This window comes from Rhodnius prolixus, unplaced genomic scaffold (assembly GCF_049639745.1).
Source record: "Rhodnius prolixus isolate KJV_2025 unplaced genomic scaffold, Rpr scaffold_4, whole genome shotgun sequence".
Classification (NCBI taxonomy): domain Eukaryota; kingdom Metazoa; phylum Arthropoda; class Insecta; order Hemiptera; family Reduviidae; genus Rhodnius; species Rhodnius prolixus.
The window spans coordinates 37067898-37080064 of NW_027411614.1; the positions used below are offsets into that span (position 1 = coordinate 37067898).

The window sequence follows — 12167 nt, forward strand, 5'->3', positions numbered from 1 at the left end:
ATATGTAAGAGGTTAAGGTCGTTTTTCCTCTGTTTATTTCCAGCCATGTATTGTGAAAAATGTCGCAAAAAAAAAGAATTGTGATACGCTTCTTATTAAAGGGTCACCTTAAATGTGATGAAGGTCGAGCAAATAAAGCATACTAGAGACTCGTAAACGGACCGAGTTGGACGATGGAGTTCCGATTTTACCCAATATACTCTGCTGATGTTGTGAACAACCGCATTTTTTTAATATATTGGTAAGCACTATATGTATATTTGTGCATTTATATGCATTAATGCACTACAAAAAAAATTAAAACTAAAAAAAAAAGATTGTAGAAAGACGGGATTATTTTTTGAATTATTTATCTTCCCATACAACTTTAAAATAACATTTCTAATCAAGTTTATTGAGTATATTAAACTGTACAGAACATCATGCGAATACATGTTACACAATTATGAAAGTGATATAAGCAAACGTAAAAAGTATAAGTAAACAATTATTTCAAATAAACTAGTAAATAATTTATGTCAATATAAATAAACAGAACCATCTTCATAATTATTACACAAGTGGTCAAGTGTTGTTTATGTCCTTTTGAGAACTTATGCTTAGGTAAAATGGTTAACTCTCCAGCCAACTGTATTTTTGAAAGCAAAAGAAACAAGAACTAGGCATCTGTAAAATGTGTTTCACGATGGCTAAATCACTAATCCATTTTTTGCTTTTGCTTTTTTTTTTATATAAGTACTGTACATCGTTATTTTGTTTTACAGCAATAATGGCAATAGGAAACAGGAATGTTTTAATTTCTTGTGCAAAATCCAAATGCTTTGATTATTTGACATATCTGTTTCATAATCCTCTATAATTATCCTTTTTTTCAGTTATTACTCCCATCACTTTACTGTCTCCGGACTTGAGAATGTCACGAAAGCAAACGGATTCCGCTGATTGGAACTGGAGGTAGGTTCGAGACTCGTCTGAGAATGGATACTTTAATTATTGCCTGAGCAAACATAAGTAGTCTAGTTGTAGAGTATTGTTTCATTATTTCTGGTGACTGATTGATTAATCCACAAAAGTAATAAAGCATGCAGTCAGTTTTAAGTAATCAAAGTAATGTATTCTGTGTCTTGGGCGTTTTATAGAGGGAGATTACTGTGAGTTCAATCCAGCTTCGTTCAATATTCTTTCTACACTCAAATTTCATATCTGACCTCTAGGAAGCTTACGATTGAGTTTAGAGATCTCACAGCAATTTACAAAGCACTGTATACCAATGCGAAGATCCCTAGATTGATTGAATCCAGCTGCCAGACCATTTCTTTCAAGGAACTTCTTGCAGCTCACTGTTCGATGATGGCCAATGTAATCTATAACTAGAGTACAATGTCCGGAGACAGTGCGGTACACCGAAATAGGCCACGAACGCTATTTTTATTAGATTTTGAGTAAATTTTTTATCAATTAATATTATTGAAGGACTGAAGTAATGTATATACGTTATTATTAATACCGTTATAATTATTATTAAATTTAATAAAAGGATGTTAATTTCTAATTTTGTTTGATATTTAATTCAGTTATTATCTATTTTCTAAGTGAATTCAGTATTACTTTAAAGAGTATTTATTGTTCTGTAAACCATTTATTTATAAGTAGGGATGTTGCATTCTGATTGGCCTGCTGATTTGTTGATTTATTATCAGTAATAGGTATTTTTTAACTATTAATTGTTTTATTTTTTTTTCTCTAGTATAACAAAAAGGTTAATTTTACATTAAAACAACTCAAAATTGTTTTTAATTATTCAAAATTTATAAGCTGTATTTTGTATGATTTGATTTACATATATTAAAAACCAAACCCCGGCCGACGGATATCCACGCCATAATAAGTTTTTATTTTTATAAACTAAAATGTTTTTTGCATATTTATTTTTTTAATAAAACTTACTTATTATTATTATTATTATTATTGAAGGTCGATAGGCTAAGTGTGTGTTGAATGGTCTTTGTTGTCAAGATGCTAGTACTGCTTTAGGTCAACAAAGTAAATTTGGGATTGTTGATGAGGCCAAGTAACACCACGGGTTTTTTACAGTAGGAAGATTGAATATCTTTTGAAAACAGATTTGCCATCCTCCCTCTTGAACCTGCAACGGCAACACGCTTGTTTAAATAAAATAAAAAAAAAGTATAAAAACTTAGCTAATATAAAATGGCTGGGAATTGCAATTATTAACACTAAAGTATCTTCAACAAAATGGGCTCTAACTTCAAATGCATTAAAATTAGTTAAAAAACTTAACTAATACGCTTTAGCAAAAGATGAGAAAAGTCCGAAAAAGCCTCATACGGCTCATAAAATCTAAGAGGATCCAGAGACCTTACAACTAAACTAATTGTGGATCATCAAACTATTGAGCTGTAGGGAGGATGTTTTTTTTATTGAAACTATTTCCCATCATCGAGCTTCCGCAGTTAATTAAATATTATAAGAAACTGTAAAGAGACATTTAACCCTCGGATATTGCCAACTGATTTATGAAGAATATAAAACCATCATAAAAACTTGGCTGAAGAACAGGGTCATTGTAAATATATAAATAAAAAAGAGGCGTGATGAGAAGGCTCGCAGTACTTAACTCACCCTCCTCCTCCTCCTCATCATCACAAAAAAAAAAAAAGGAAACATAAAAAAAGGGAGTATTCGTGCCCAGTCGCCCTTAGAGTGGAGGCGGCTAAAGGAAGCGACACTTCATTGGGCACCACTAGTCCGCTTTTACGTCTATCTGCCGATTAAATGATAATTTATTAGAAAATATTTTCTTTAGAACCTTAACTTTTTAAAAAAAAAATAAACTGAATCATTTTTTCATTCATTTTTTTTCTGATTTCAGGATTACTACTTGAAAATGAAGAAGATTTAAGATAAAAACTAACCTCTGATGGCATCATCCTTACTGGCTGTTCAGCAAACTATATGCTCAGTGAAGTTATTAGAACTTTGTTCAATTTTCTACTGAAATGTTCAATGGCCGAACTGAATCAGTTTCCAATTAAATAAACTCACCTGTGTTGCGTGGGCTTATCATTGGGTGAAGTAAAAAAAAAGACGGCACGTTTCCTGATACAGGTTAGAAAGGATTTCCTTTTAGTGAACGAAAAGAAAGAACATGGTGTTAACGAATTTTTTTTTTAAAAAAAGGCACATCAACATCTGAGGCCATTGATGTACGGAGCTCTTTGCCGGCCTCCGGGCGTATTTCCCCGTTAAAGACACACTGTCCATCACTACTGGGATATAAGAAGCTAGCAGCTGGATTCGAACCCAAGATTTCCGCGTTGGAATCCAGTTTTACACTTAGCATTAAGCTAATCCTTTTCCTTATTACTATTATTATTAAATGATTTAAGGCGCGTCAACATCTGAGGTTATTGGCGCCCGGAACTTTTTTCAGTGCACAATTATTAATATTATTATTATTATTATTGTTCATTGTTTTTGGTGACTGATTCATAGTTTCAATAGGATGAAAAAATAAATGCCATTTCAGTCAGTCAAATTTATTTTGCCGAGCTTTCGACCTAGGGACTAGGTCATCTTCAAGGCTAGTTTAGAAAGTAATACTTTTACATTTCAGGGTTGGTGTGTCTTCTGTCTTGTCTGTTCATGGACTGAAGACAAGACAGAAGACACACCAACCCTGTAATGTAAAAATATTACTTTCTAAACTAGCCCTGAAGATGATCTAGTCCTTAGGAGGTCGAAAGCTCGGCAAAATAAATTTGACTGACTGAAATGGCATTTATTTTTTCATCCTATTATTATTATTACTATATAATGCCTGAAAGTTTAAATTTAATTAAAATTTGTTGATTGGAAAATCTAAGAATTTGTTCACATTCTGATTTTTAAGGCACTTCAACATCTTTATATGCAGTGACGCCTATCAGAATACTGTCAGCCTACAACCAACCTCGTTTCAGAAGGAAATACCCATAATGGAAGCAGCTCCCAGGAAAGACAAAAAAATATGTGAAGCACACCTGAAAATGATGCGTAATCAATGGGTAATAAACAACCTTCCATTTAAAAAGAAATCCTTTCTTAAATTGAACTAAATTAGTTTAAAATAAAATAAAGAATCGTAAATAAAATTAAGAAATTTTATTTGTTTATGCTGGAGATTCAGTCATATTGCTTTTCATAAATCTTTTATTTTTACTGCATTTCGAAAATAGAAACAAAATATGATTTATTATATATATTTTTTTAACCGTTTTATGATTTAGAGCGTAGTGAAACAGCTGACCATCTGAAAGGAGGAATGAGAAATTCAGTTTCAGATGGAATAGAGTGGAGGAATTGTGGATACCTAGTTTTATTAAATGGTGCGGAGGACAGAGTATACTTATATATAAGCCCTTGCGCGCACTGTCACTCCCTAGACTCTGTCCTATGGCGAGAGGAAGATAAACTAAGAAGGAAACATATTTTTTTCTTCTTTTTTTAGAAGAGCAATAAAACGGAGGGAGGTGGAGACTGTGAGGTCCAAGCAGGATGCCACGAGCTCGTATATCTTTCTCACATGGACGGGGACACTCTCCTAATATCTGGACATAGATCAAACTGTGATAGGAAAGGGGTCGCCGCGTCCTTCTCTACTATCGGCCTTCTGCTTCTTCTTGGGCGATAGACCGGCTTTCTTCAACTGCCTCTCTCATTCTTTGTCATATCATTCTCTCTCTCACTCACACACATTCGCTAATATTGCACCCAGTGACCCCCTTCACTGCATGTATAATATATTAAGAGGAACCTATGTCCAAACGTGCAGGCAGATACAAACGGTAGCTTCATTATTTAGTATTCAATTGGTATTGGTTATGATGATTTTGTTTTTGTACTAGTTTAGATTTTAGGACAAGCTATTTTGGTAAAATTTCACCAGGACGATCTACAATTGTAAACATCGCTATACTATCTAAAAATAGATATAATATCTAATAATTAATTTGAATAATTATTAATTTACCACAATTTCCACACAAAAATATACTCTTAAAATAAATATTGAACAAAATGTAGATCTATTTACATAATATTGAGCTAGATGTGAGCAGATTTAGTTGATAAAGTTGACTCTGACAGTGGCGGATTCTGTTCAAAAACTGTGCAAATTGCTGTAACAAAGATCTTTCTAAAGTTTAAAGTATTTAGAGCCAGTTAACAAAGAATTTCTCAATATTTGTTCTTATTTCTTTGATCTATTGAATGGATTGAGCTTAATATACTTTTGGTAATAAAGAATGATTGATGGCATAGAAGCAGAGGGATACTACCCTCTTACGGTAGACCATAAGGTCTGCTATATAAAAATTTATTTTTAATTACTGAGAATTAAGAAAAATGTTAGAATTATTATTAATTGTCATCAAATTGGCCAATTACTTCTGTGATTTGTATATTTATCATGGTTTTTTTTCTTTTGTTTCTTAATCCAACAGGTACTATCGTGGAGAATCATAGAGCGAAGGCCCAAAAAATATCCCTCGAGTACAACTTCTCCCAAAAATACCGCCAGCTCTTTGAGGAACTTCTAGAAAAGAGGCTTGTCAGAAATTATTCGTTGGGAGCCAGCCAGGGTAGAGGAAAACATAATAATTGCTTCTACGTTAAAAACGTATAAGTTCTGTGACTGTCCTACATTATTTTATGTTACGGATTATGTTTTTTGTTTGACCATATGATGAGGAGCACGATCGTGTCATTTTGCGAGCCCTGAATTCCTTACACTTTAATAAAAACTTTAACAAAATTAAAAAATAAAAAAAACTAGCCATGACAAAACAAAAAAATGAAATAAAGATTTGTATTATGTTCACACCTCTAAAGGAATGTGAAGGTCTAAGTTATTACGACTTACTGCTACAGACCAATGGTCTAAACCTTAAAAAGTAAAAAAACTGCTACTTTACGAAGGGAAATAAAGAATAGCAGGTGCAGGTTTTAGATTCGTTATTTTACATTCGATCACTTTATTGGCAGACATAAGTCTAAAAGTATTTTATTGTTCTTATTTCTTCAACCTGGATGGCACACAAAATGGTATTTGAGTGAATGTTAGTAAATGGCGATACCAACGACATGTGTTATTATTTTTTTAGATAGGTACCAAAAACTCTAAATTTTACTCTTTTTTGTTTTGTTCTGTTTTAACATATCCATACTTTTATAATTCTAAACTTGAAATATATGTGTGAAAGAAAAAGAAATTTAAGTGAATGAAATATATAGATGAATAAGGGAGAGCAAGAGAGAGACCATTATATCCCTCCACAGTTTTTTGTTGCCATAAACTAAGGCACGCGTCTAGAGAGATGTAAGACGGGTGGACAACTCAACCTCTTGGAGCTTTATGCTTGTTAAAAGGTCAAACAGAAAACATAAAAAACATACGCTCATACACGTTGAAAAAAAAAAGCTTGGTCCAGATATTTGTTAACTAAAACAAATTCCTACAAGTAGAATGGAACTTTATCGCCTCTTCTTATTTACTATTTGTATGAAATAGTATAAACTAATTCCTTCAAAACTATTCGAGTAAATAATAAATAATGTTTATTAGCATTGCGTCGTTTTTTTTTTATCCATTGTAAAAATAAACCAAACTTATATTATTTCTTAATTACAAAAATGAATACGACGACAAAATCTTCTTGACGATACTGATGTTAATCCTTTTGCTTTGATGTCATTCATGTTTATTTTCAATGAAGTATCACCATACATGACAGTAAAATGCTCATTTAGCATTTCTTTTATACTTATTCTTTGTTCAAAATTCTTTAAAACATCTAATCAGTCAATGAGTCATTAAATATATAAAAAAGTTAATTTAAGAAATCAAACATAATCAAATTGCACTTCCTCGGCCCGACTAATCATAAAATCTAAGACTCAATGTTGAGGAACTACTGACATCAAAAACACACTCAAAACTCAAAGGACAAGAAATAAAGAAACATTATCACTTTATGGCGTGACTACCTAAGAGAAAAACATTGACCGACAAAGAATAGCTACAAACGCACAACTCAAGCCTATTTGGACATAAGTAACTTATACTAAGGGGAACAATTAGGCATTCCAATATCTATCCTCTCAATTATTGAAGTTCAAAAGTTCATCGCTTTTTCATTTTTTGTTTACAATAGAACAATTATAATGTTGTTAAGAAACCATTTAACAATTATATTTATTATAATCTCTGGCCGTCCAGCTTAATTCATTCCTTACACTTGCGCCTTCGGGCTTCCGTATCGAACAATTTTTTTTTTATTAATCAATTTTTTAGAATAAATTAGGAAAGATGGGGTTAGAGGAGTATCCAGTACTCTATGCCATTTGTAAGTTTGAGTAGATTTGTAAGTCTTTGAATATTAGATGAGGGGATTGTGATTGATCATACATGATTAGTGCGGTGAGAGTATTTATTAGACGGAATGTATTTATTAGCGAGGATGGGATTTAATTTTATGCTTTTAGAATGCTTGTCTGATTGGGATGATTGCACTGGGTATGATTGAGATGGCATGAATAGATAAGCTCTTATGTGAGGTCTAGAACAGACAAAGAATTATACATTACGAAGGGTTCAGGAGGTGCAATGTTCTGCAAAGGACCATATTTATTGAGCACCAAAACAGAAAAATATAATTACAAAAAAAAAAACAAATTTGTCAATTAAGTCAATTTCTGGAAGAGAAAGTCGTGTGAGTGTGCACACAAGATGTTTAATTGTCTTATTAATAGTCTTATTTATTTATTGATTTTTTGCATTAGCATCACCATACTCTAAACATAACGTTGTCAATTTAATTTTAATAGTCAAACTACCTGAAAACTAAAAATTTTTGTTTAACAATTGCCAGCTAAAAGCTAAATTAGTTATAGAAAAAGTGTTTTTAAAAAGCTTTAAAAACCTGGATATCAACTAGCCAAGAAATCCTTATACCAGCTAAGAAGAAAGAAATGTTCTCCAACATCTTCTATTCCAGTACCTCAGCCCCACACAAATAGGGACTATAATTCTCTCATCATCTTACTATATTTACCCTATCATTCAACAACAACAACCCTTGGGGTGTCTGTCTAATACAGGAACACACAAAATCATTTTTATCCCTTCCTGTATTGTCCGAACATGCTAATTCTGGTTATTTTACTATTTAGACAGACTCTTGTCACCCTCGTTTTCCCTTTTAAATACATTACTAACAGTTATCTGAAATATTTTATGCTTAATTTCTTTCATTTAACATAACCACGTCGAACGCTAGTTGTAACTTACAAAAAAATCTCAATTATAACTTATGTTGAATATTTTTAAGTACCTTCACAAATAAGACATAAACAATCAATTTACAAATGAACATATGAAATCTAAATACTCGTAAATAAATAATAAACAGGCAGTTTATTAGAGTTTAAAGCAATTACCAAGCTTTTTTTTTAAAAAAACAAACATACAAATAAAACTCTATCCCAAATTCTTTAACAAATTAAAGAAAAGAATTGTATTGTAAAACTAGAGATTAATCGCTAATTTAAAGAAGTAAATTTCAAAGATGATCAAAATAAAACAGAGTTGTACCCATTGGAAAAAAAAAATCCAGCATTCCTAAAAGAAAAATGTTATTCTCTAAACAAAATTATTATATTATTAAAAAAAAAAAGGTATTTAATAATTACAAAAAAATATATATATAGATTGTATTTAAAAGATTCTTGCATTACATTCTTGTAAAGCTGTTATATGTAACAAGTAATACAAATTATTGTTTGTTTTCAAAATAAATCATCAACGATTCATTTTTCAGAAATCAGTGTAAAACAAATACATCTTGTAGAAGTGTAAAAATTATTTTCACACAAAAGAAATTAGGAAAAATTAAATACTGACAATGGTTTTCATTTCTAACCAAAATTTGGTTTTTGATATCGAGTTCAAATCAAATCAGTTTATTTGATAATGGCGAGAACCCTACACAAAAGAAATTAGATAACTAATAAATAAATTAATAATAAGAATATGGTCTGTTATAATAATTTAATAAAACAATAAAAGAACGCCAGCAAGAAATTGATAATTCTTCATTAACAAAGTAAAACTTTTGTTTATGTCCATAAATTTTATTGATCTTAGAATACTAGACTTAGGATTAGTAAAGACTAAGCTGATCTATGAATAAATTATCTTAAAGGAGTGTACATTTATCACTCATAAAGATTATGGAATTAATTGTGTGTAGCAAGCTGTATACTCTTCTATGAATTGGTTTTAAAGTGTTTTTATGTGATTGGTAGCGTTGTTATGTGTTTGCTAATAGTTATTGGCTGACAATACATCGTGCTATCTGCCCGTTGAATATCTGTTGTTCCTATTATTTGTAGTTCCTTCTTAATAAGGAAATATCTGTAGTTGTTAGTTGAGGAACTTCAAAGGTATTTGTTTTGAGATACTGCTGCAAATAGTACCAGAGTTTTACCGCGGTAAATTGAGGAAATGGTGAGCCACAGCCTTAGATCGAGGTGAGGAGCGGTAATTCGATGATAAGACCGCGGTGAAGCTCTTTCATGACCAGTATCAGTGGTCAAAAAATTTCACTTTTCTTAATCATTTCTAAAATTGTAGATCTATAACCTGTGGTGAAGCAAGACAAAAAGCAGTCTGTCCGATCTCCGATTTTTATTTACTGGGAATACTGCAGGGCTACCAAATTTATCTATTGCGCGGTCACTCATCTTGTGCACTGCAGTTAATAAAACCTGTCACCCAGGTTCATTAGCGATGTACCTGGAAGAACGAGGTGAGTCAGCTTTGGGGTTGGATACTGCCTTGATGTATACGTACCTCTCTTCTCTCCAATCACTAAACAAACAGATACTCTGATGAAGACTTTCTATAGTTAACAAAGAGAATTCTAGGAAAGATATACTCTTGTTCAAGAAAATCTGGATAAATTCAAAGGTCCTAGTTCATGTGAGAATGGCTTTCCAAAATCAAGGAAACCTTCTTTCTTGGGAAGTTCTCCGAAGAGAGGGGTATAGGCATCGTGAATAAACTTTCGCTGTTGTCAATGTATCCTTCCCCAGTTTTAAAATTAATCATAATTCACATGCGTTCATCAAGTACAATGATTACACGAAGCCCTACATTTTCAGTGGCAAGAAATTTTTAAGTAAATATTACTTCAAGTTTAAAGTTTAAATCTTTCACAAAATTATGAAATCCTTTGAAAGATTTTGATGGTCAGGCTGATCTTAGAAAGGATTTTGTGAGTGAAAAAGAAGAAATTTGTAAGAGAGTGAAAGTGATCAATCGATATGTTGACAGTGGAAGAGAGGACATAGAAAACAAGAGCGTAACAAAGTAGAGAAGCACAAGGGTGAGCACAAGTCTGCATGTGTACTCACGCCACGAAGTGTGGTGACATTGTTGGTGCCTGGGGAGCACATAATGTTCATTAACATGATAGTAGCTCCTGTAGCTCCCCTCGCCACTGGATCCTCGCTCCCGCTGTATGACTATCTCTTTCTTACCGGTCCACTGACTTATCGCTACTCCGTTTTTCTTCCGCACCCGTCATCACAGGTCACACATTTACACAAAAAGCAGGAGAAACGAGCATCGAGCCCAAAAATGTAATATCTACTGGTCATTCCCTCATTCTTGTCATACGTTCCCTGAATTTATGCCTACTTTTCCCTTTTTACGAATAAACCATACCTTCAATGCACCATTTAAATTTAGTCTCTTCGTAATAACAGTATAGTATTATATGTTTGGTATTAGGGGTCAATGTTTATTTACTTCTTTTTACTCTAAGTTTTGCCAATTGTAGGATTCATGATTACTGTATTTACTTTTAAGAAATGGTACCTGAGACATTTACCTAAAATTTCTCACGTGCATTTTGAGGTCATCCTTTGGCTTCAATCAATTTCAAAATATATTCAGCAACAGTAAGGTATCAAAGAACTAAATTGATAAAATCAGAACACACTTTTTTGTGGAAAGTGTACTTTACGATCTAAAAAACATGAAGTGCCTTTGAGTTAGACCAAAAACAGTTGAACAATATTCTTTCATCAAAGCTGTGGGTGAATAATTTTGCAATATCACTAGTTGAAAATTTCTAAGTCAATTTCTGAGTAAGCTCCAAGGCTGATCCTACCGGAATTATGTTTTGGAAAAGAAAACCTTTATTAAACTTTTACAACCATTTACTTCTGCATTGCACTCCTTATGAATTAAAGAAGCCCGAACATTCACGACTCGCTCAAAATGGAAGTGTCTTCTCAGCTTTCTGGACACGGGCTGTTATCTCATGATGGATAAGCTGCTTGAGAGTATCAAGTTATTGGAAGAACCGCCTCAGAAAGGCGAGGTGCACATTGAAAAAATCATGCAGCCTTTCTTGTACCGAAAGGTTTACTAAAATGCTCTGTTATTTTACCAGTAAGTACATAAGTATGTTTGCTGGTAGATTCCGATCAATTGTGTGGTTCTTTTTTAACTGTAAGAATTTAAACTTAGTTTAGAGTGTGGTTAAAGTTTAAAAGCGTAAGAACATATTTAAGTTTGACAGAAATATGCCTCCTATTGAAAACGAAGATTTAACAGATACTTTAAAGTGATCTATCTCTCATTTCTCACATAAGTAATGAGTAAAAATTAGAACAAAAAAATATATTTTTTTATGTAGAAATGATGCAGTTTTCCGTGCTTTTCTGCAAGGAACTTGACTAATTATAATTTCATCCTTCACACCAGTCGTGTGCTAATGGGCACTTCTTAACGAATGGTGAGCAGGGATAATTTAAAATAATTTATTAAACTAATCAAAAAATATTTTCATTGCTAAAGTCCGAAACCGATAGGAGTCTATTATTTAAAATTCTTAACAATGAAAATAGATACATATAAACCGTTGTTTATCTAAATACATAATTAAAAGACACCCGAAAAGTAAGTGTAAATACCATCTGCGAAATATTTGTAAGGTGTCTTAACAATAATGTGTTTATTAAGCTCTACTAAAGCAAAGAACTAGTTATAAAAATCACAAGAACATAGGAGAAACAAATATAAAAATATAATTAAC

The 12167-nt window shown here is 32.2% G+C and overlaps 1 long non-coding RNA gene across 4 annotated transcripts in view; it reads left to right on the forward strand.

The window, feature by feature from the left end:
- LOC141456563 (uncharacterized) overlaps nucleotides 1–9142 on the forward strand; it is a 65811-nt gene extending 56669 nt beyond the window's left edge. For 2 of the 4 annotated variants that reach the window (XR_012459869.1, XR_012459867.1), the window contains 5 exons: nucleotides 44–241; nucleotides 876–954; nucleotides 2894–3129; nucleotides 3914–4067; nucleotides 5505–9142. This is a non-coding gene — a long non-coding RNA (uncharacterized lncRNA). The remainder of the gene's footprint in view (nucleotides 1–43; nucleotides 242–875; nucleotides 955–2893; nucleotides 3130–3913; nucleotides 4068–5504) is intronic. The other 2 variants (XR_012459870.1, XR_012459868.1) reach the window with 2 other exon arrangements.
- The last annotated feature ends 3025 nt before the right edge of the window (nucleotides 9143–12167 follow it).